A 26216-nucleotide genomic window follows, 5' to 3' on the forward strand; every position below is an offset into this window, starting at 1 on the left:
TATGAAGAAACATATTCACCCGTTATGGATGCCATAACATTTCGATATCTCATCAGTTTAGCCTTACGTGAAAGGATTGAAATACATCTAATGGATGTGGTTACAGCTTATCTGTACGGGTCACTTGATAATGAAATTTACATGAAAATCCTTGAAGGATTTAAAATGCCTGAAGCATATTCAAAATCTCGGGAAATGTACTCAATCAGATTACAAAGATCTTTGTACGGTTTAAAGCAATCTGGGCGCATGTGGTATAATCGCCTCAGTGAATATTTGCTGAAAGAGGGTTACATAAATGATGTTATTTGTCCATGTATTTTTATAAAGAAAATGGCTTCAGAATTTGTTATACTTGCTGTTTATGTTGATGACATAAATCTTGTTGGAACTTCAGAAGAGCTCCAAAAGGCAATTGAATATCTTAAGAAAGAATTTGAGATGAAAGATCTTGGGAAGACAAAACTTTGTTTTGGTCTGCAAATTGAACATTTAGCAGACGGAATCTTTATCCATCAATCTGTCTATACAGAAAGGGTCTTAAAATACTTTTACATGGACAAAGCACACCCATTGAGTACACCAATGGTTGTTCGATCACTTGAAGTGAATAAGGACCGGTTCTGACCTCTAGAAGAGGATGAGGAACTCCTGGGTCCTGAAACACCCTATCTCATTGTAATTGGTGCACTTATGTATCTTGCTAATGCTACAAGGCTTGACATAGCATTTTCTGTTAATTTACTAGCAAGATATAGCTCTTCTCCTACATGGAGATATTGGAACGGGATTAAGCATATATTGCGATATTTAAAGGGAACTCTTGATATGGGTTTGTTTTATGCTAACAAAGATAGTGCAGATCTTGTTGGTTATGCAGATGCGGGTTATTTATCTGATCCCCATAAAGCTAGATCTCAAACCGGGTACGTATTTACATGTGGAGGTACTATCATATCATGGCGTTCCACAAAATAATCTATTGTTGCTACTTCTTCAAATCATGCTGAAATAATAGCTATTCATGAAGCAAGTAGGGAATGCGTATGGTTGAGATCAATAATTTATTTTATTCGAGAAAAATGTGATTTGGAATGTGAGAAAAGACCCACAATTTTATACGAAGACAATGCTGCATGCATAGCCCAATTGAAGGGAGGATTTATAAAAGGAGATAGAACGAAGCACATTTTACCAAAATTATTCTACACACACGATCTTCGGAAAAATGGTGACATTGATGTGCAACAAATCCGTTCAAGTGATAATCCGGTAGATTTATTCACCAAATCTTTACCAACTTCAACTTTTGAGAAGATGGTATACAAGATTGGAATGCGGAGACTTAAATATTTGAAACAAGGTTTTCATCAGGGGGAGTAAAATACGCGATGTACTCTTTTTCCTTATTAAGGTTTTTTCCCACAGGGTTTTCCTTATAAGGTTTTTAATGAGGCAGTTAGCAATGCGTATTACTAAATATGTGTACTCTTTTTCCTTCACTAGGATTTTTTCCCACGGGGTTTTTCCTAGTAAGGTTTTAACGAGGCACATTATCTTTTAATGAACATCCAAGGGGGAGTGTTATGAATATATTATATTATGGATGTTCATTTAGTACTCCGTTGTAAATAAGCTTCCTGAAGAAGTTTATCCATATGAGACTCCGCCATAAATACATTTATCTATTTAGTACTCTATTGGAAATAAGCCTCCTGAAGAAGCTTATCCTTTCGGTACTCCGTTATGGATAAATATTACCCATGATAGAAGATTATCTATATCTGGCATAACAGTTTAGAGCAGCAGCTTACAAGTAGCTTACACAGCAGCTTGCAGTAGCAGCTTACACAACAGCTTGCAGTAGCAGCTTACACAGCAGCTTCCTTTCTTCTATAAATAGAGGAGAATTCAGTTCATTATGTACAGAAGTTTGAAGTTTGAATAATATATTAGTTTCTCTCTATACTTGTCTTTACTGTACAGTCTTTATTTTATAACATTATCTAAATTATAGAAATATAAAATTTATCATCTATAAATATATCCGATTTTAAGTTTTAATTATTTTTATTGATGTTATCATCTATCTATATCTATCTATCTATATTATATTATATTATATTATATATTATATTATATTATGTATCTATCTATCTATCTATCTATCTATATCTATAGTATATTAAAAGTGGGAAGTCTTTAAGTCAAAAGTTAAATTATTTTTTTACCCTTTTAAAAATTTAATTATCCTACTTTAAAAAAATATATATAATTTATAATATTTAAATAAGAAGAAGGACAAAATTATTCTGAAAGGTTGTGAATGTTAAACGTTTCCCATTAATAATGAAAAGTCTCGTGCCTTTTCACGCACTCATTTACACTGAACAAAAATGAAGCGCAACCCTCCTATATATAAAATTCCATCTAAAATTTCCACTTCTCACAACACTTGTATAAAAGCTTTTTGTTATTAAACTTCAAATTTTTCGCGTAAATTCTCGACACTAAATTTCTACCACTTCTTTTTGTGTTCTCACTAGGAGAGCTTCTGTTGACATCATTGACGCTAGGAAATTACCTGATGAATCTTGCCGTTGTTTGTGGCTGAAAATGATACTAGGGTATGCATTCTTTGTTTTTTGTATTCGTAATTTTGTATTGTTTTGAATTATTGACTATTTTTCGTGTGTATTAAATCAAAGTAAATTATATTACTTGGTATCTGTTGAAGTGCGGCTTTATCTTTTTTCTTCGCCTATGCTGGTTTAATTTAGTATCCATAGATTACGACCATAATAATATGTTTCAGGTTCAATTTCTTTCCTCGGTCGATTTTGGATATTAAGAAAGTGTAACGATTCGATCGATCGTTTTGAGCATTTACGCTCCTTTCAACTATTTGAAGTATTGAATAACTTCCTACGAGGTATTATGACTTGTGTAAATTATCGGTTTGGTTTTAAGGTATTTCGGAGTTAGCTTGGAAGAATGAACTTTCATGTTGGAAGCTTAAGTTGAAATAGTTGATCGGATATTGACTTATGTGTAAACAACCTCGGATTTGAAATTTTATGATTTCAATAGTTCCGTATGATGATTTTGGACTTAGAAGCGTGTCCGAAAAATTATTTGGAGGTCCATAGTGGAATTAGGTTTGAAATGCCGAAAGTTGAATTTTTGGGAAGTTTGACCGGGGGTTGACTTTTTGATATCGAGGTCGGAATCCGATTCTGGAAATTGGAATAGTTTCATTATGTCATTTATGACTTGTGTGAAAAATTTGAGGTCAATCGGACTTGATTCGATAGGTTTCGGCATCGAATGTAGAAGTTGGAAATTTCATAAGACTAAAGTTTCAAGTGATTTCGCACAAGACCCAACTTTCAACAAGAATATCTACATATATATAAGGAGTTACATGATGATCTACCTATCAAATGAAATATCTTCGAGTCTAATTTCTAACGCTTCAAACCGTTCGTCATTTGGACATTCCTACAAGAAGTTATGACTAAATTACCAAAGTATGAAAAAATGCGATTCTGCGACCAATTCTGCGATCGCAGAACCATTATGCAACCGCAAAATGGTTGCAAACCTGTCCAGTGAAGCTCATTCCTGGGCATCGATTTTGCGGTGCATTTTGCGACCCGCATACCCATTCTGCGGTCCATTATATGATCGCAGACCCATTCTGTGGTCCATTATACGATCGCAGACCTGCTTTAGGAGGGTTAATTTTTTTATTTTCATAACCCGAACCCATTTTGATAAATAGGCTTTGGGACTCATTTTGGAGAAAAAATCTGACATTTTTTAGAGAGAAGGGAGAGTGTTCTAGAGAGAGGAAGAAGCTCAAGTGCTTTGTTCATCAAGATCTTGTTCAAACTTTGAAATCCAACAAAGAAATATCACAAGATCTTCACCCAAGAGGTAAGGTTCTAACCCATAGTCTTCAATTTCGAGTTTGGGTAAAGATGGGTGATTAAGAGTATGATTCTTGGGTGTAATAGTATCATTTATACATATCAATAAGGTTTATGGAAAGATTGTTGAGTTCAAATGGGTATAGATTGGGTTGAAAATGGTAGAAATCTTCAAAGACTTTAATTGAAGATTTGAGGGTCGAGTTGATGTCGGAATTTGGTGAAATTTGTATGGTTGGACTCGTGGTTGGATGGGCGTTCATATTTTGTAACTTTATTGGGTTCCGAGATGTGGGACCCACGGACGATTTTTGAGTTAATTTCGGATTTTATTAAAAAATTAGTATTTCCTTATGTGATTAATTACAATAATTGGTATTGATTGAATCAAATTAATTGCGCCTAGATACGAGGCTTTCGGAGACTAATTCTCGTGGAAAGGGCATAGCGGAATAAAGAATTACACGGGTTGAGGTAAGTAACACTTCTAAACTTGGTTCTGAGGGTATGAATCCCCGAATTTGGTATGATATAAATTGTTTGGAGGTGACATACACGATATGTGACGAGCATGTGGACGTGCACCATATAAATTGTGTCTTGAATAAATCCTGTGCAGTTGTAAGATTAATGAATCATGTTATTTTCTGAACATTCTCCACGTGTTAGAGAAATTGAGCTGAGGCTCCTATTAAAGATCATGTTTAGGCTACGTGCCAATATTTTGGGACCCATGGGAACGTGTTATTGTTGAATTAATTGTTCAAAAATATATATTTCACACTCGGTAATAATTGTCCATTGTGAGGATATTTATGGGATTGAGCTGCGTAACGCAGCATGCTATTTGGCTTTATATATGTTATTATTAAATGGATCGGGGCTGCCCGCCTGCAGCAGGCTAGAATGGCTTTATAAATTATTATTGTTCTGGATCGGGGATGTCTGCCTGCAGCAGGCCTTATTGGCTTTACTATTTTATGGATCGGGGTTGCCCTCCTACAGCAGGCCTTATAGGCTTTGTTATTATACGGATCGGGACTGCCCCGCTTGCAGTAGGCCATATTGGCTTTGTATTACGCTTGGGCTGAAGGAGCCCCTCCGGAGTCTGTACACACCCCCAGTGAGCGTAGATGATCATCGATATTCGGGGTGGATTTGCCTTACTTGCTTGCTTCTATATATATATATATATATATATATATATATATATATATATATATATATATATATATATATATATATTTGGGATAAATTTTTCTAGGGCATGGACTTGCCTTACTTATTTGTATTGTAATGAGTTATGTGGACATGGATCTTGTCAGTATCATTTATATTTAGGGATAAATTATCCTAGGGTGGATTGGCCTTATACGGTACTGGGTGACTGATTATCAGTCGATGTGCATATATATACGGGTTGGAATACCACTGGGCTGGATTGGCCATAAATAGTACCAAGTGACCGGATAATTTGTGACCAGTATTTACTTAAGGTCTTTCTACTGAGATGTCATATGCCTCATATCATGCAGTATTGATCTATTTCACTTGTACTGAGTTTACTGTTGAACTTGAAAGCATGCTTATATTTCTGTACCATTATTTTTACGGGACTGTACCTACGGTGCTCATCATTTCTTTCAGCCCAGAGGTTAGTCTTATTACTTATTGAGTTAGTTGTACTCATACTAACTCTGCACCTCGTGTGCAGATCCAAGTGCTTTCGGACACAAAGATTGTTAGATTTCAGAGTACTATCAATTGGAGACTATCAAGGTAGCTGCTTAGCGTCCGCTGACCTTCTCTCTCTTTCCTTTAGTTATTGTAATGTTCTATATTTTTGGACAGTAGTTTTTATTAGTCAAACATTGTACTCATATTAGATGCTCATGCACTCAGTGACACTGGATTTTGGGATTGATATATTTGAAATTTTGAGATTTCTTCTGCTGAATTAATTATTTCGCTTTCAAATTTTAAAGAAATGGTAGTTTATTGGGATTTTTGGCTTGCCTAGTATTGAGATAGGCCTCATCACGACAGGTGAGATTTTTGGTCATGACAAGTTGGTATCAGAGCCTAGGTAACATAGGTCTCACGAGTCATGAGCAGGTTTAGTAGAGTCTTGCGGATCGGTACGGAAATGTATGTACTTATCTTCGAGCGGCTAACGAAACCTTAGGAAATTTCACTTTTTTGTATTCTATCGTGCGGAATTGATTCGGCTTGAAACATAACTCTTTGAATTCCTTTCACGCATTTCGTATGCGCATATAACCGCTCGGTATAAGTTATGCTTCGCCGGCTTATGATTCTATGAACGGGGTTTAAGATGTGTATTCTGTGTTTTGGTGATCTGGAGGACTTGAGGCCAGGTTTAGACCGCAGCTTAGGCTCGGTAGCTTCAGTTGTAACATGTATATTTGGACTCATATGTCCGATAATGTCCCTACGAGTGGAATTTATGGCTCGATGAGCAGAGGAATGGCTTTGTGATAAGAATGATGTGACTTCAGAATATGTTAAAACCATTTGAATATGACGAGAAGTATTTCCTTGAAATGTAAAAAAGGGCCATTAGGTGCTTGATTTTCGTTTTGATGTGACGTACAATCCCGAGTATGAATGTTCTAAAGGATCTTTCAGTTAAATTGTGGGACAAATTAAATTCTCATGTCTTGTTAATGAGTTTGAACTCAGAAAGATTAAGTGATTGCGTAGTAATTGTGGTTGCGAAAAGGTATAACAAGATGCTAATTTGAGACTAAGCAGGTGAGTTATCTCATGCGGATTAATCTATGTAGGCGTGTTCATTACGATGTGAATAGAGGGTTTCTTTTATGCCAGCGGGGCGTATGTGTTGAGACTTGAATTTGAATCTGGTTGAGAAAGTTGACTTGATTATCGCGAGAATAAATGAGAACTTAGCGGATGATTGAGGTAGTTTATGGTGGGTGTTGCATAAGCTTGAGAAGAGAATTTTCGTTGAACTGACTGCAGTATTATGGAAGTAATAAATTATGGGTATTATGAATTATCGAGTGTTTTGTTCTATGGCTTTGAGCCAAGTGGGGGAGTCTGCTATTGACAATTCAATTCATGGTTATATGTTTAAAATTTAATTTTGGTCTGAGACATACTTGTGGGTTAGTTATGACTTGCAGAGGTTGAGATCGAGGGTGACTCGAATAAGGAAATTCCTGGATACGGGTTATATTGCACTTATGAATATATGAAAATCATGAAATTAGTGAGTTGTTATTTGTGAAGGATGTAGTGCACACGGAGTATGAATTTGATTGGTGGTGTTAAGGCTGGGGTACTTCTTTGGATGTTGTTGTACTAATGGGGCATGTGTCTTTCGGCCCGTTTGGGCGGTGCAATTGATATTTGAGCAGAGTGGATGACTCCTGAGAAAGTTCCAATAGATTCAAGATTAATATGTAACAATTGAGAATTTTTGGCAGATTTGTTTATGGCTAAAATATGAGATTTAAGTTGGATGGTGTCGAGACTTGTGCCATTTTTGCATATCATTAGGGATTTTATATTTCGGTATCAGGAAGGTAAACGAAATGGTCTTAGACTCAAATAAGGTATTTTCAGAGTGGGTGTTTCGGTTATGGTATTTATAAGGGTAATTATGATGTGGAGAGACTCTACATATGTTTTAGTGGCAATATTCTTGGGTTTTGGTGACCTACGTAGTTTGGTCGAGTTAGAGGAATTTATTTCTAATAGCTTACTTATGTGCAGATGAATTTCAAAGTGTTCTTGACGGTTTGAACCGGATATTTTCTACTAGTGTGGAAAACATGTTGTATATTGTGATTTTCTCCTGGAAGGAAGTGAGAGAAAGGTTTCTAACTAACCGGGTATATAATTTGCCGGTGACTCATAGTTGATAATGAGATTCTTGTGCCTTTCACATGGTAGATGTGGTATGTTGTGCGAGATTTAGATTCACACGCATAAGGTGGCAGTTCATTCTTGAAAGAAAAATCATGAATTTTGGACAGAATGGTCAGTTTCAGATATTTAGAGGAATGTTATAACTGCCCGAGGATCCCTGAGAAGGGTACGCATTTCAGAAGGTGCGTTGTGTTTTGACTTACGGATGTTCATCGATATTGCAATACCCACCTGGGTTATAGACTGCTAATATTCAAATTATTTCTATGTGGCACGAAATAATTATGAAAGTATTCCTCATGGGAAGATCGTGAAAGGAAGACGTGTTAGTCATTCTAGTGCCGGAGTTGGGATCAGTTACGGTGATTCATGTGTTTGATGAATTTGGAGACCGGGAGTTCTCAGAAGTGTATTATTTCAGGTTGCGGCCTATTTGAGGTGAGTATTTTATTTTTACTCAGTGGAGGCACTAATTGCGTTAATTATTTGTGATAGCTACGCGCTATAAGTGTGCATATATGTGAGGTTTGAGCCAATGTGCGGGCATCAGGGCAAGTACTCATACTCGAAAGAATGCTTAGGCTATGATATGCCTAGAGTTGACTGTTAAGCGTAAAGTTATAACGTTTCTCGTGTTCGTACCTTTGTTGAGAACTATCTGGGCTACATTTGAGGTTTCAAAGAGGTTAATTCCCCTGAAGAAATGGGGTAGTTACTATTTTTGCATTAACTTGCCAATTCGAAGTGTGACACCAGACTTTGCACATGCTTACGCTATGGCGTGTTATTTATACCAGTCCAGGAGCATGTGAATCTTATTTCATTTATCACATACATATGTACTTATTTGATTGCTCCTCTATGATATGCTTGGACTGGAGGCCTGTGACCATGCCTAGCGGATTATGTTATTGGTACGTGAGTTGTCCGTGCGGATTCATATACTGATATTTTTGGCACGTGAGTTGTCCGTACGGGTTCAGATATTGATACGATAGCACGTGAGTTGTCCGTGCGAGTGATGTTAATGTGAGCTCTAAAAGAGCTGGTTATTGTTGTTAAACTTGTGTGTATCGGTTGTATAATATATAATGAGATTATAGCATTATAGTCGTTGTGGTGCTTGCTGAACTTATAATGCGGTTCTCTACTTTGAGACATTTTCAATTTTTGGGTACAAAGTTGCGCAGTTGTGGATTGAGTTGTATTGGTGTGGCATGTCAATAGGATAGTTGTGTTTAATAATATAAGGTCATTGGACCTAGAATGGATACTATCAGGTTGGATTCCGGTATATTGGGAGGATAATATTGAAGGTCGGCATAGAAAGTGATTTTATCTGGGACTATGGTTATGACTGGATACAACTTATTCATACTTATTGTAATGACCCAAAATGTCATCTTTAAATTTAATAATTAATTTTATATTCTAAGACCTTGAAAAGCACTATTTATCATTCCTTGACTTGCGTGCGCAGTCCATAAAATTTTTTGAAAAGTTTTCAGGTAAAAAATGAATTAAAATGTGAATTAGAGCTTTAAAACTCAACTGAGTTGACTTTGGTCAATATTTTGAGCAAACTGACTCAGATCAGTATTTTGACAGTTCCGGTAGGTCCGTATCATGATTTGGGACTTAGGCGTATGTCCGGAATCAAATTCCGAGGTCTCTAGCCCGAGATATGGAATTTTGAAGAAAAATTAAAAGTTTAAGTTCAAATAGTGACCGAATGTCAAATTATGTGTAAACAACCCCGGAATAGAATTTTAATAATTCCAACAGCTCCGTATGGTGATTTTGGACTTGGGAGCATGATCGAAGTTTATTTGGAAGTCCGTAGTGAAATTAGGCTTGAAATGCCAAAAGTTAAATTTTTGGAAAGTTTGACCGGGGGTTGACTTTTTGATATCGAAGTCGGAATCCGATTCTGAAAATTGGAATAGGTCTGTTATGTCATTTATGACTTGTGTACAAATTTGAAGTCATTCCGAAATGATTTGATGTGTTTCGACACAAGATATAGAATTTGAAAGTTCAAAGTTCATAGATTTTGATTTGAGGTGCGATTCGTCGTTTTGATATAGTTTGATGTGGTTTGAAACCTCGACTAAGTTTGTATTATATTTTGGGACATGTTGGAATAATTGATTAAGGTCCTGAGGGTCTCGGGTGGATTTCGGAAGGTAAACAAAATGGATTTCGGACAAAGAGGGTTGCTGGAAATTTGCAGAAATTTCGCCAGATATTTTTGGTGCGTGGAGCCAATTTTAGAAGCTTATATCTTGCGATTCATAAGGAATCGGAAAATTTTTAAAACATAAAAATTGTAGTCGTTTGATTTAAGTTTCCAGAAAGTTAAACCATTCATTATTTGGACATTTGTACAGAAAGTTATGATGGATTGAATGAAAGCTAGTAGAGAAGTTTCGTCAGAAATTCTGATGCGTGGAGCCAACTTTGAAAGCTTATATCTCGCAATTTATAAGGAATCGGAAAATTTTCAAAACATGAAAGTTGTAGTCATTTTATTCTAGTTTCCATAAAGTTAAACCATTTATCATTTGAACATTTGTACATAAAGTTATGATCGATTGAAGGAAGCCTGGTAGAACAGTTTCTGGTGGACTTTTAGTGACGGAAATGGACTTTTAGTGACGGAAAATGGACTTTTAGTGACGGATGGGCAGAAACTTAAGGACCAAAAATGGTCATTTCCTTCATTTCGTTTTGGATTTTTTGGAGCACGATTCTTGGGCGATTTTCACGGAAAAATATTGGGGTAAGTGTTCCTTATCCTATATTGTTTATATTTCATGATTCCATACTCATTTACGTCATGAATCAGTGAATTTATGGAAGAAAAATCAAGATTTTTGCAAAATCTTTCAAAAACGAAAACTTAAGATTTGGAGGTCGAGTTGTTATCGGAATTTGATAAAATTGATATGGGTGGACTCGTAATTGAATGGGTTGTCGGATTTCGTAAGTTTCGCCGGATTCCGAGATGTGGGCCCCACATGCAAATTTTGAGCTAATTTCGAATTTTATTGAAAAATATAATATTTTCTTATGAAATTGATTACTATAATTTTTGTTGACTGTATCGAATTAATTATGACTAGATACGAGTCGATCAGAGCCGGAAAATCAAGAAAAAAGCATAATACTTAGTTAAATTGGAGCAAGTCGAGGTAAGTGACTTGTCTAACCTTGTGTGGGAGAAATTCCCATAGGATTGATAATTGTAATGTGTGGAAAGTTGTGTACACGAGGTGACGAGTGTGTACACGGGCTAAATGTGAAAGATTATGTTGTAAATTGTGTATATCACTGTTGCGCATTAATTAAATTATTTCATTTTGTTATATTCTTCATTATTGATTTAATGTTTATATTTTTAAATTTGCTTGACCTTTTCCTGCTAATTATTTTATCTGTTTAGTTGGAACTTGGTTTCTTTTATTCTGTGTATTATTTGAAGGTTGATTTTCTTTAAATTAAATATTATTAATATGAAGTATTTGACATTTTTAAACTTGATATTGAAGCAACGTATTAAAGATTTTAAAATATTATTTTCCTGAATTATTTACTCCTAAATATTTTTGTAAGATTTTCGTACTCATTGTGATGGAGCAGTGAGCTCTTTATTGTGAAAAAATATTATTGTTGAATTATTTTGACATGAGCCGTGAGCTCTTTATTGTAGAAAAATATTATTGTTGAATTATTTTGACATGAGCCGTGAGCTCTTTATTGTGAAAAAATATTATTGATGATTTATTTTGGCATGAGCCGTGAGCTTTTTATTGTGAAAAAATATTGTTGTTGAATTATTTTAGCAAGTTAAATTATTTGAGCACTTGAGGTGCAAATTGTGATATTGACACGTATGCAGTGGTATAAGGTCTGGGTATTGAAACGCATGCAGTGAGATAAGGGTGACTTGATACGCGTGGCTAGTAGGGAAAACTACTAGAAGTCATGCGGTGTGATAAGGATGGCTAAAACGCGTGATGCTATTTCGTGAAAAATATTTTCTTTCAAATAAATTGTGAAGGCTCCCGCGGTGAGATAAAGAAATGAGATATTGTGAATTTGTTTATGATTTGGGACTACGAGGCGGTACCTCAGGAGTGCCCTTGTTGATATTGATTTATGGCCGCAGTTGCCTTTGATTATTGTGTGATTTTCTTAAAGTTGAAAAGAATTCTGTTTTGTTTTCACGAGGTATTTATTTGCAATTATTTGATGTAATTAAATGTGACATACTACTTGATTCATTTCCATTGTCATTTTATCTTATAATATTATTTAAACATTTTACCATGCCATTATTTATTCTCCAGTAGGGTTTGACCTGACCTCGTCACTACTCTACTGAGGTTAGGCTTGGCACTTACTGGGTACCGTTGTGGTGTACTCATACTACGCTTCTGCACATCTTTTTGTGCAGATCCAGGTACATCTTATCAGACCACACATCAGTAAACTAGCTGTACAAGGAGACTTCAAGGTATATCTGCCAACGCCCCCAGACTCCGGAGTCCCCTTCTATTCTTGTTATGTTGCTTTCTTATTTTCTTTAGACTCTGTTATATAGAGATATCGAGGATAAATTCTTAGAAGCTTGTGACTTATTTCTACCGAGTTTTGGGAGTTGAAATTGTTTGAATTATAGTTTAATTATTTCAGATGTTTATTATTATTTGGCATTGATAGGCTTACCTAGTCTTAGAGACTAGGTGCCATCACGATATCCTACGGAGGTAATTTGGGGTCGTGACACTTATACAGTGTGTAGATATGAGATTCGGGTATTGAAAAGAATTCTGGATGTTAGAAATTTGGCTCCATGATTTTTGGGCTAAGGTTAAATTAATGATTTTAAGTTATGTTGTGTGGTCAGGCCTATATAGAACAGGGTGACGTGAGATCACCCCCGGGTACGTGCGTGGTAAGATGGAATAGTGATGTGGTGGCTTGGAAACAATTTCTGGCACGTTCGAGGACGAACGCATGTTTAAGTGGGGGAGATTTTAACGATCCGACCCGTTGTTTTGAGCATTTACGCTCCTTTCAACTATTTGAAGTATTGAATAACTTCCTACGAGGTATTATGACTTGTGTAAATTATCGGTTTTGGTTTTAAGGTATTTCGGAGTTAGCTGGGAAGAATGAACTTTCATGTTGGAAGTTTAAGTTGAAATAGTTGACCGGATATTGACTTATGTGTAAACGACCTCGGATTTGAATTTTTATGATTTCAATAGCTACGTATGGTGATTTTGGAATTAGGAGCGTGTCCGAAAAATTATTTGGAGGTCCGTAGTGTAATTAGGCTTGAAATGCCGAAAGTTGAATTTTTGGGAAGTTTGACCGGGGGGTTGACTTTTTTGATATCGAGGTCGGAATCCGATTCTGGAAATTGAAATAATTTCATTATATCATTTATGACTTGTGTGAAAAATTTGAGGTCAATCGGACTTGATTCGATAGGTTTCGGCATCGAATGTAGAAGTTGGAAATTTCATAAGACTAAAGTTTCAAGTAAGTTCGTACAAGACCCAACTTTCAATAAGAGTATCTACATATATATAAGGAGTTGCATGATGATCTACCTATCAAATGAAATATCTTCGAGTCTAATTTCTAACGCTTCAAACCGTTCGTCATTTGGATATTCCTACAAGAAGTTATGACTAAATTACCAAAGTATGGAAAAATGCGATTTTGCGACCAATTCTGCGATCACATAACCATTATGCGATCGCAGAAGTAGTTATGCGACCGCAAAATGGTTGGAAACCTGTCCAGTGAAGCCCATTCCTGGGCATCGATTTTGCGGTGCATTTTACGACCCGCAGACCCATTCTGCGGTCCATTATGCGACCGCAGACCTGCTTTCGGAGGGTTAATTTTTCAATTTTTATAACCCGAACCCATTTTGATAAATAGGCTTTGGGACTCATTTTGGAGAAAAAATCTGACATTTTTTTAGAGAGAATGGAGAGTGTTCTAGAGAGAAGAAGAAGCTCAAGTGCTTTGTTCATCAAGATATTGTTCAAGCTTTGAAATCCAACAAGGAAATATCACAAGATCTTCACCCAAGAGGTAAGGTTCTAACCCCTAGTCTTCAATTTCGAGTTTGGGTAAAGATGAGTGATTACGAGTATGATTCTTGGGTGTAATAGTATCATTTATACATATCAATAAGGTTCATGAAAAGATTGTTGAGTTCAAATGAGTATAGATTGGGTTGAAAATGGTAGAAATCTTCAAAGACTTTAATTGAAGATTTGAGCGTTGAGTTGATGTCGGAATTTGGTGAAATTTATATGGTTGGACTCGTGGTTGGATGGGCGTTCATATTTTGTAACTTTTATCGGGTTCCGAGATGTAGGACCCACGGGCAATTCTTGATTTAATTTCAGATTTTATTGGAAAAATTAGTATTTTCTTATGGGATTAATTACAATAATTGGTATTGATTGAATCAAATTAATTGCGCCTAGATACAAGGCTTTCGGAGACCAATTCTCGTGGCAAGGGCATAGCGGAATAAAAAATTATACGGGTTGAGGTAAGTAACACTTCTAAACTTGGTTCTGAGGGTATGAGTCCCCGAATTTGGTATGATATAAATTGTTTGGAGGTGACATACACGATAGGTGACGAGCATGTGGACGTGCACCATATAAATTGTGTCTTGAATAAATCCTGTGCAGTTGTAAGATTAATGAATCATGTTATTTTCTGAACATTCTCCACGTGTTAGAGAAATTGAGCTGAGGCTCCTATTAAAGATCATGTTTAGGCTACGTGCCAATTTTTTGGGTACCATGGGTTCGTGTTATTATTGAATTAATTGTTCAAAAATATATATTTCACACTCGGTAATAATTGTCCATTGTGAGGATATTTATGGGATTGAGCTGTGCAACGCAGCATGCCATTTGGCTTTATATATGTTATTATTAAATGGATCGAGGCTGCCCGCCTGTAGCAGGCCAGAATAGCTTTATACATTATTATTGTTCTGGATCGGGGCTGCCTGCCTGCAGCAGGCCTTATTGGCTTTACTAATTTATGGATCGGGGCTGCCCGTCTGCAGCATGCCTTATAGGTTTTGTTATTATACGGATCGGGACTGCCCGCCTGCAGTAGGCCATATTGGCTTTGTATTATGCTTGGGCTAAAGGAGCCCCTCCGGAGTCTGTACACACCCCCAGTGAGCGTAGATGATCATCGATATTCGGGATGGACTTGCCTTACTTACTGCTTATATATATATATATATATGGGATGAATTTTTTCAGGGCATGGACTTGCCTTACTTATTTGTATTGTAATGAGTTATGTGGACATGGATCTTGTCAGTATCATTTATATTTAGGGATAAATTATCACAGGGCTGGATTTGCCTTATACGGTACTGGGTGACTGATTGTTAGGTGATGTGCATATATATATACGGGTTGGAATACCCCTGGGCTGGATTGGCCATAAATAGTACTAAGTGACCGGATAATTTGTGACCAGTATTTACTTGAGGTCTTTCTACTGAGATGTCATATGCCTCATATCATGCAGTATTGATCTATTTCACTTGTACTGAGTTTACTGTTGAACTTGAAAGCATGCCTATATTTCTGTACCATTATTTTTACTGAATTGTACCTGCGGAGCTCATCATTTCTTTCAGACCAGAGGTTAGTCTTGTTACTTATTGAGTTAGTTGTACTCATACTACACTCTGCACCTCGTGTGCAGATCCAGGTACTTTCGGATACAAAGATTGTTAGATTTCAGAGTACTATCAGTTAGAGACTATCAAGGTAGCTGCTTCGCGTCCGCTCACCTTGTCTCTCTTTCCTTCAATTATTGTACTGTTCTATATTTTTAGACAGTGATTTTTATCAGTCAAACATTGTACTCATATTAGATCTTCATGCACTCAGTGACACCGGGTTTTGGGAGTGATATATTTGAAATTTTGAGATTTCTTCCGCTGAATTAATTTTTTCGTTTTCAAATTTAAAAGAAATGGTGGTTTATTGGGATTTTTGGCTTGCCTAGTATTGAGATAGGCACCATCACGATAGGTGAGATTTTGGGTCGTGACAGAAAGAGAGATAAGTATGATTTCCTTATGTTTTTTCCATTTATTTGTTTACGTGAAGGAAAAAGAAAGTCAAAATAATCATTGGAATTAATTAGTATGTTTATGAATGAAAATATACAAATTAAAATAAGTTAATAAAAAAGTTACAAACTTTAAAAAATATGACCAACTCTCGTGATTTTTAAAGGTAATAATTGGATCAAACACCTTGATTAATAATATGTATACGTCTTTATCAATTGTCAGACAATTCTTAATTTGTAATTATAAAGCTCAATAAGGTGGGGCTAAATATAGGGATGGATAAGAGTTTCTTCCTTTATGAGTTAGTGGTTAAACAGAATTATAATTATTATTTTTTAACTTGCACTTCTATCTTTAGCTTTTATTATCTATTTCTCAAACATAATTTAATATTATTTATGTGTTTATTTAAAAAAGAATTTACACTTATTAAGTTGTGGTATACGCACAACGTGTATGCATTAAATCTAGCTATATATATATATATAGATTTAAAAATGAGAATCCCAAAACTTAAAACTAAATTATTAAAATTGCTGGTATTCACATAAATATCTTATTTATAAATAAAAAAAACATTAAAAAGTCTTGATGAGTTGTAACCATTGGCATATAATTTAGCACCAAATGGATGGCCATTGGCAAATATGTTGGCCATTGGCAAATGGATGGCCGAATTGAAAACGATTAGTTTTGGAAGAGGCAATTATGTTCCTATATCATTTTCTAGGCAAGGACAATTCTAATTTCATCCATGAAAAACACGAAAATGGTTTTCACTTGCGCATCATTTTCCTTTAAGCAACTGAAGTACAAATGTGGATAGAAATAATATCTTTAGAATACTTGAAACTCCTCCAAGATTATACATAGGGACGTTGCGGTAATATCTCTAACATGGTTTTCCTTTTCTTCTTTTTCTTTTAGTTTCTTCTCTTAGGACTATGAAGATTAGAAAGCAAATCAAAGAATTGGAAGTTCGGGTGGCTAAAGAGACATCATCAAAGTATTGAATCAAGGAAAATGCACAACAGATAAGGAAACGAAGAACTTTATTGGGTTAGAACGGAGGAAGCATAATGGTAAAATAATGCAAAGAAAATGCTTGAAACAATTCTGAATTGGCAATTGCCTTTATTAACTGCAAATCATTTTATTGCTCTCTAACAAATTTGTCTTCAACTAATATTCGGAATCATAAGAAAGGTAATCTGTTATGCAAACTCTGTACGTTAGCTTGAACTTCTTTATTTGTAGCTTTCTTCGATGTCCACAATTTCGTTCAGTGTGTGTCTAATTTTTAACATGTATATATCAGCCTTTAGAACTTCCCTCCACAATTTGCCAAGAACAAATGCACTGAGAATATTAATCCTATTTTAGTGTTGCTGCAATTGTACTTTTAGTTTGTGTGCTATCTTTATTGCTCAGATCTCTAAGATTTTTTTATACTTGCAAATCCATATGACCAGCCCTCAATAAAAAATTTCTGACTGATGTTTTCTTTGAAGAGAGTTACAATAGTGATCTCTTCATCTTTCATTATATTCTCCATTGTTTTGATAATATTTTTCGTTGCTAATTTATTTCTCCTAAAAATGGATTTACATAAATCAGTACTAATTAAATTAGTTTGGTGAAATATGATCTCTTAATAAATTTTTCATCAAGTAGTTTGATGATAGGCTATAATTACGTATTTTAGTCGCTTATTACACTCTAATTTACTGTACTTTAATTGAGTTTGAGCTTTAATCGCTAGTATTTTGCACTAATGGTGTGTTTTATGCCTTGTAGGAGTGATTCCGAGCTATGTAGATATTATGGAATGAATTCAAGTGATTTGGAGCTTTGAAATCTGAGTAAAAGCCCAAGAAATTAAGTCGGGATCGTGTTCGGGGATCAACGGATGATAGTTAAGAACGAACGAAGAATCGAGTATGCATATTGCGCACTGTCTAGTTAAATGTACATAACTTTTAGATCAGAACTCCATTTGAGCTCCACAATATATGGTTGGAAAGCTATTTCAAAAGGGTACAATTTTCATGTTTTACGTTTTACCAAATTCCAAACAGAACAGGGTGAAAACTGCGGTCGAATCCTCGGTCGCGGATCTGGCCGCGGATGTGAGGCAGAACACTGGGTAAAATCCGCGGCCAAATCCGCGGTTTAATCCGCGGCCGCGGACGTCCTGACCTGGAAAAGTGTCCTTTTTCGCGTAGGAGATGGTATAATTATTTGGGCCCGACTCTACTTGATATATATACATGAAAAAATGGTATTTTGAGGACTTTTGACATAATTTAGACCTAAGGAGGCTAAGGAGACCGGAGATTCGACCTAAGGAGGCAAGAACACACTAGGAGCAAGGCTGAGAATTCTTCTACGAGTTTTTCACTTCCTTCTTCCTATTTCCATTATTGCTTATTAATTCTAGTATTGTAGTTATGCATACTATTATGAATAGCTGATTTGTTATCTAGGGTTTTGATGGAATCTCTTGGAGGATGAATTCTTGCTATGTTGTAATATAATTTAACCTTTGAATTTGTCTATTTGTTCAACTACGTGCTTATTTTAGTTGATTGAATGACCATCGATTGACTGTGCCTATTTATTATGTGTTGCTTGAGAAATGATACATATTTAGGTGGTTGTTGAACAACGTTACTCCTAACGTATGTGAGAAATCAATACAGCAGGTTTAAAGGTAGGTTTAGAAATAACAAAGTCTTGACGTGGTCATAATGAGCGGTTAGATAAAGCCAACTAGCGTAGTTCGAGAGAATATGTCTAGTAAATTATTGTAGTTGCCCGAGAGAGAATTACGACACCTAAAGTGCTCACGATCAGTAGAGAATACATAGGCTAAATTGTAGAAAACATAGCGGGAAGGATTCCAACATTTGGAGAAATCATAACTCTAGACCTCCTAAATTTAATCTCCAACCCTTAGTATCTTTAGTTGTTAATTTACTTCTTTAGTTTCATAGTTAATTAGTTAGATATAAGAATCTTAATCTTTATAACTTAGAAATTTATTCGAGCTTGTCTTCTTAGCGATATTGAACAATTATGGCGAAACCTTAATTCTCTGTGGGATTCGACTCCGGAATTTTAGACCGGATTATATTTGCAGCGACCGCTTATCCTTTTTAAGACTAGAGTTGGGCGTGATCATAGTTGCTGAAAATTTAAGACTAATAAAAATCTGCTATTGAAAAATCGAAACGTTTTTCATTCAATATGAATAATGAATTTAAAATGGTGGACTGAAGCTAATTAAACGATTAACATGACTAAGAGTTAACAATTGATTAAACTTTAATTGTTAATCTCCGTAGATTCAAACGATATCCAATTACCCTCAACGAACAAGTCAGCATACAACTCGCAAAAAATTATACTTTTTTCGTTCGTGTATAATTATTTATTCAAACTTTTATTTTAATTATATTAATATTATTTTATGAGAATCATATGCTATATGACTCGATATACACATGCAATGCACGTGCTAAGAGACATTATTTTAGGTAATATATTTTGTAATAATGGATGCCTTTTCTTTTTCTATTTTTTAATAAAACCACCATTGGTGGTGATTAGGCATAGCAATTTATGTATTGATTGTAACAACATTACATAGCTGGTGTACTGGATTTTTGTCCAAGCCACCTTGCGAAATAAGAAGGATGAATAATTCATTCTTGTACAAAAAAGTACCTGTGACAGTATAAATAAGATTAGGTATCAAGTTTGGGAAACTTCTAAGATCCTTAGTTACAAGGAGAGCAGTGTACATATGCCTGAACCAAAAATTAACCATTATCAAAAGTAAAGGCATTCCTTTGAGCTCGTATAATGAAATTTGGGATTCATTCCATGCCATTCTTCAACCAGTTTTTAGCCCCATTAGTTAGGGTCAAATTCTATATGAAGAATGTATTTTGCTTTTGTCTCTCGCAAAATGCAAGGTTATTTACTTCTCTGTAGTAATGTTGGAACTTGAAGTTGCCTTGTTTCTTCAAGTTGTTGATCTGGCTTGTGATATGAAGAATATGTCTATTGACATTGTTTTGATTAATGATCATGTTGATAATGATCATAGAGTCAGATTCATTATCCACATTCCTGAATCCATTTGTAATGCACCATTGGATTCCATAAAGAATAGCTTTGGATTCAGCTGCATTATTAGAGCATTCTCCATACTATTCTGAGTATGCCATGACTAGATGACCATTGTCATCTCTAAGAACACCACCTCCTCCTGCATTTCCTGGATTTCCTTTGCTACACCCATCAGTGTTTAATTTGAATCTACCAGGCTAGGCTTACTCCACCTAATACTTTTGATATTTATTTTGCGTTTGTGTGTTTCAATGTGTAGAAGAGTATCGCCCCATTGATGTTATAGATTGACTTGAGGAAATTGGGAGGTTAACAACATTCTAAATTGATAAATAATCCCGTTGATGATGTTGTAATAACGGATGCCTTGAATTGGAAGTCCATGGGAAATATGGCTCTTCTTTCATTTGAGATATGTCCATTAGCCTTGGAGGTTCAGTCGTGGGCTAATCAGCGTTTCATGGTGGATGTTTCAGTATTGGGTAGAGTGTTTGCTCGTGTTGGTTGCACAATTGTCATTGCTTAAGAAGACCAACGTCTACCTAATCCACATTTACTTGCACTTATGGAGAAAGTTCAGAAGGAGAGGCTTCTACCGTGAGTATTGGTCAAGTAGATGCATGTTATATGTTCATTACAAGAGTCCTGTTCACGGAGTCGGATCCATGATTTAAACTCTATGGGTTCAAATTTAAAAAAATTTAATATTGAACCAATTATATTTTTAAAATTATGAGTTCATATCTATTATTTTTGTAATTTTAATAAATTTTTACACATAAATTTTTACTCTGCGTCAAAAGTTATGGGTTCAATTGAACTCGTAACTGCCACATTGCATCCGCCACTACCTGTTCATGACTGAGCTAGCGAAATGTATGAAAGGGATATACACCATAAACATCATCTATAAGGAAATAGTAGGTGAGATAAGCTTCATTACGTTTATGTACCTCATACAAGCAAAATAAGTAAAAAAAAAATCATATGTATCTAATTAAACCCTGATTGTTCATCTTTTTAGGTTCGAACAATATATTCAATCATCTCCTCGACAAACAAGCCACCAATACGATGATTCATATTGATCATTTAGAGAAACATACATCTTATTCATGTATAATTATTTACTGAAAGTTTTATTTTAAGAATATTAATATTTCTTTATAAATGTACTACATGATTCAGCTTCCACGTGCAACGTATGTGCAGAAAAATTAGTTATTATAAAAGCACGAATGTTGCACGCTAAATATTGAACGACTAAAATATCCCTGAAATATTGATCGACTTTAATACCCTTTAGAAACTAAATTATTCGCTCAAAATAAAGATCAACGTTGGATAAATTTGCAATATCTAGACTTTGCCTAATAGTTGAATATACACGAATTTAGGTTCATCCAAATTATGTCCCAACTCATATTGGATGTATTAAGACCTCTAGCACAAAAAGGCATCACTCTTATCTCTTACATTAACTTTATATCCATGATGGACAAGGCAATAGCTATTCTTGCCCACAAATTCACGGGCAACACCCAACAGAATGTAAGTTATTATACTTTTTCCTAATTACGGTCGTACAATTAGATTCTGAATTTTGCCTCTAAATTTACTCCAAATACGTTTTCTTCTTATGAACTACTCCTAATTTATTGATTCGACAAGTGTTTTGATGGTTTATTTGGTTGCTAAGGAGTAGTATTTATGTTTTTGATATCTTTGACGGAATTAAAGTTCAAAATTTAAAGAGAATGTGGATGTATGATCTAAATCATATATTTTATTTCTTAATTGTACGCTTTGGACAGTCAATACTATACTCTAATTTTTGTGATTTGCGTGCTATTTCATACTTTTTTTTATGATGTGCATGCTAACTTCTTTCGATTAACAAGTAAAGTGATGGTGCAGAAAAGATTCAAAAGGATGGATGGAACCACTTAAATTGATGCATGAACAAGATAAAATTCTAAAATATACAAGGTAGCCAAATTACAATATAAGATTTAATGGTTTATATCATAGGTAAAGCCAGGATTTAAAATTTATGAGTTCAGAATTTTAAATTCTTTAAGTTATTGAGTTTTAAATTAATAATTTATACTTATTCAATAAATTTATTAAGATAAATACATGATTTGCATCAAAGCTGTAACTCGTATTCTCCCTTCGCCCCTGGTTTATATCATTGAAAGAGCAAGTACAAATATACACAAAGAATAAAAAAATATTAAGAAAAATACGACCAAATAACATATTTATACCTTATAAACAAAGGTAATGAAATTATAAATTATATATAACTTATTTTAGTTGTGATATTTTGGAGGGACAGGTAATGGCTAATTATGTATTGAATCCAAATATCAGTTTATTTACCATAGTAATTTATTATATACATTAATTAGTTATATTTTATTACTCTAACAAATGTTATTGCTAGAACAAATATGCGATTAAAGTTTTACTATTTTTTGTATTAATTATGTCATATTTGACTTGAGATATTCGTGCAACGCACGAGCAATAGAGACTAATTATTATAAAAGCATGAATACAATGTTGGTTGACCAAAATAGCCCTAAAATACATAAAATTAAAGATTATTTTAGTAAAACATAATGGAAATAGAGTTCTAATTAAGTACTAACTCTGGATTTTGATGCCTAACTAATATCGGCTACTAATTATCTACTTGGATTAGAAAATCACATTAACAAAATTCATTCCTAACTATACGAAATTTATGTAATCAAATCAAATAGGATGAATTTCACCATATTTTGTCCTACTAAAAAAGCTTACCTCAGACTATTCCCAAAATATTAAGACCCTTCTTATAAATAGCTTCGATATCAATAAAGAAATTCGCGAAACTTCTCTTCATAGATGTTCTAAGCTAAAACCCCTACTCCTTAGCCACCATATTGTTATTACTACGTTGCCTCGTGATGAGAAAGTATCCAATAACAATGCTAATGATACGTTTCCAATAATGGACGTGTGATAGTGAATGATATTGATGAATTTTTTATCATGCATTAAAAATATTAGCTTATTCTAATCGCAACATTGATAGTTTGTAATTATGGCCCTTTTTTTGGCTAATGGAGTGCATCTCACATAAGCATAAGCATCTTTGCAAAGTGTAGACTTTGTTGGCAATATTTTTTGGGACCCAAAAATATTGCATTGTGTGGTGGACATCATTTGCACAAGTTGTATCTCTTCTTTTACACGTAAGAGGCCAGGATTTTTTTGCCTATAAAATAGAAGGCTATTAGTTCATTTTAGACACACCAACAAGACTTGAGTCTTCATTTCTTGTTTCTTCCTTTCCTCCTTTATTAAGAGTGTTTTGTATGAGAGTTAGTATTGGGAAGCACTTTTGTGAACCCTTTCTTTGGAGTGATCTTGTGAGGTTATTCTCTTAGGGTATTTGGGATTAATTAGAGTGTTTACTCTAATTTTGTACTCTCTTTTGTACTCTTATTCGTATAGTGAAATTACTCCTCTCTGCTTGTGGACGTAGGTCATTTTGACCGAACCACGTTAAATTTGTGTCTTCTTTATATGCTTCAATTGCTGTTGTTATCAATTTTCATTGTCTTTGTTATTTTCGTTATATCATTGTTTGGCTAAATTCCGCACTACTCGGATTCCCGATCCTAACAAATTGGTATCATAACCAGATCTAACCGGATTAGTTTCAATAGCCAAAATGACTCTAACAAAGACCTATGTTGAGAAATTTGACCGAAGTGCAAACTTCAAAATGTGGCAATTAAAGATGGAAGCTATCCTAATTCAGGATGGCTTAGACTTGGCGTTGCAAGGAAAGGAGAAGAAGCCGGATAAAATGATGGATGAGGAGTTTGCCGTCATAGACAAAAGGACAAAAGCAGGTATCATTTTAAATCTCTCAAATGAGGTTTTACGTGAAGTTTCTATAGAAAACACAACCAAAGGCATGTGAAAAAAATTTAAATAAGAGGACGGTGAAAAATAGACTTTACCTGAAGCAGAAGCTTTATACAATTCGTATGGGTGAATGCACCTCTATTCTCTCTCATTTTGACACCTTTGATTCCATTCTCATGGATTTGAGTAATATAGATGCTGAAATTAAAGATGAGGATCAAGCCGTGTTACTGCTTTGTTCTCTACCCCCATCTTTTAAGCATATACGAGATACTATGCTTTATGTAAAGGATAATATCTCTTATAAGGATATTAAATCTATCTTAAAATCAAAAGAACAGATAGATAGTGATATTATTGGGGAAGCTAGTGGAACTCAAGCAGAAGTTGGCTTGTTTGTTAGGGGCAAATCCGACTCCATATCCAGATACAATAATTTAGAGTGTCGCTATTGTCATAAGAAAGGTCACATAATCTCTGAATGCTATAAACTGAAAAATAAAGAAAAGCATAAAGAAAGAAAAAATGAGCACAAAAATACTGACACCACCGAAGCTAGTGTAGCAACTGATGAGATTGATGGAACTATATTTTTAGCAACTGAAACTAGTTTCAGATCAGACAATGAGTGGATTTTAGATTCCGGTTGTTCATATCATATGTGTCCTAGCAGGGACTTATTTTCTACATATGATTCAGTTGCAGGTGGAGTTGTCCAACTGGGTAACAATGTTACTTGTAACGTTATTGGCAAAGGTACAATTCGAATCAAAATGCACAATGGTGTGGTGAGAATTTTCACCGATGTTAGACATGTTCCTGACTTGAAGAAAAATCTCATCTCTTTGGGCACTCTAGAATCTCTTGGGTGCAATTACGCATGTAAAGGTGGAGTTCTAAAAGTTTCTCATGGTGCTCTTGTGAACATGAAAACACACAGATCTGGTTCGTTGTATACTTTATTGGGATCCACTATTATAGGCCCTACTATAGTTTCGGTATCAGACAACTTGTCTGATTTTGATGGCATTAAATTTTGACATATGTCCATTGGGGCTTTTGCGGAGAAGGTGGAGAAAATTTACTATATCAGCCAAAATTAGGCCAAGGTGGAGATTTATAATTATGGCCAATATTTTGGCTAATTGAGTCCATCTCACATAAGCATCTTTGCAAAGTGTAGACTTTGTTGGCAATATTCTTTGGGACCCAAAAATATTGCATTATGTGGTGGACATCATTTGCACAAGTTGTATCTCTTCTTTTACACCTAAAAAGCCAAGACTTTTTTGCCTATAAAAGGGAAGGCCATTAGTTCATTTTAGACACACCAACAAGGCTTGAGTCTTCATTTCTTGTTTCTTCCTTTCCTCCTTTATTAAGAGTGTTTTGTATGAGAGTTAGTGTTGGGAAGCACTTGTGTGAATCCTTTCTTTGGAGTGATCTTGTGAGGTTATTCTCTTAGGGTATTCGGGATTAATTAGAGTGTTTACTCTAATTTTGTCCTCTCTTTTGTACTCTTATTCGTATATTGCTCCTCTCCGCTTGTGGACGTAGGTCATTTTGACCGAACCACGTTAAATTTGTGTCTTCTTTATATGCTTTAATTGTCGTTATCAACTTCTATTATCTTTATATTTGATATTGACCTAAACACAGAGGCGGAGCTAGGGATTTAAGTGTGTGAGTTCTAAATTTTAAAATAAAACACCTACTTTCAGCGGGAATCGAACCCCCATCTTTTCCAACGAACCTACAACCCTTACCATTGAACCAAGACCCCTTTTGTTACTAGGTTAATATTTCAATACAAATACAGAATTCCCGAAAAAGTCACTGGATTCGCCCGAACCCGTACCCACTACTTTAGCTCCGCCCCTGCTTAAACATCCTCAGTTAATATCTGAGCTGATTTTACTTCTCGTGGGAGTAGCCATTGCGATCGTGGGTGTTTGTTATACTCTGCACTACTGCGCTTCGGAGACGAAGATCACTATAGAAATGATGATCATAACCGTGATAAGTATGTTGTGCTCGAAGAAGATGCCAAGGTATTTCCTTTAACAACATCCTTTAAAGAAAAGGAAATGTCAAAGCTCCCTTAATTACCTAGGCCTATGTTTGGGTATATTATTGAGTTGTGTAATAATATA

At 35.0% G+C, this 26216-nt stretch overlaps 1 long non-coding RNA gene across 1 annotated transcript; it reads left to right on the forward strand.

The window, feature by feature from the left end:
- The first annotated feature begins 16686 nt into the window (after positions 1 to 16686).
- Positions 16687 to 18551, forward strand: LOC138909001 (uncharacterized). Its single transcript, XR_011415498.1, has 2 exons — positions 16687 to 16882; positions 17797 to 18551. It is a non-coding gene; the product is annotated as an uncharacterized lncRNA (long non-coding RNA).
- Positions 18552 to 26216: the final 7665 nt, after the last annotated feature.

This window comes from Nicotiana tomentosiformis, chromosome 4 (genome assembly GCF_000390325.3).
Source record: "Nicotiana tomentosiformis chromosome 4, ASM39032v3, whole genome shotgun sequence".
Taxonomy (NCBI): domain Eukaryota; kingdom Viridiplantae; phylum Streptophyta; class Magnoliopsida; order Solanales; family Solanaceae; genus Nicotiana; species Nicotiana tomentosiformis.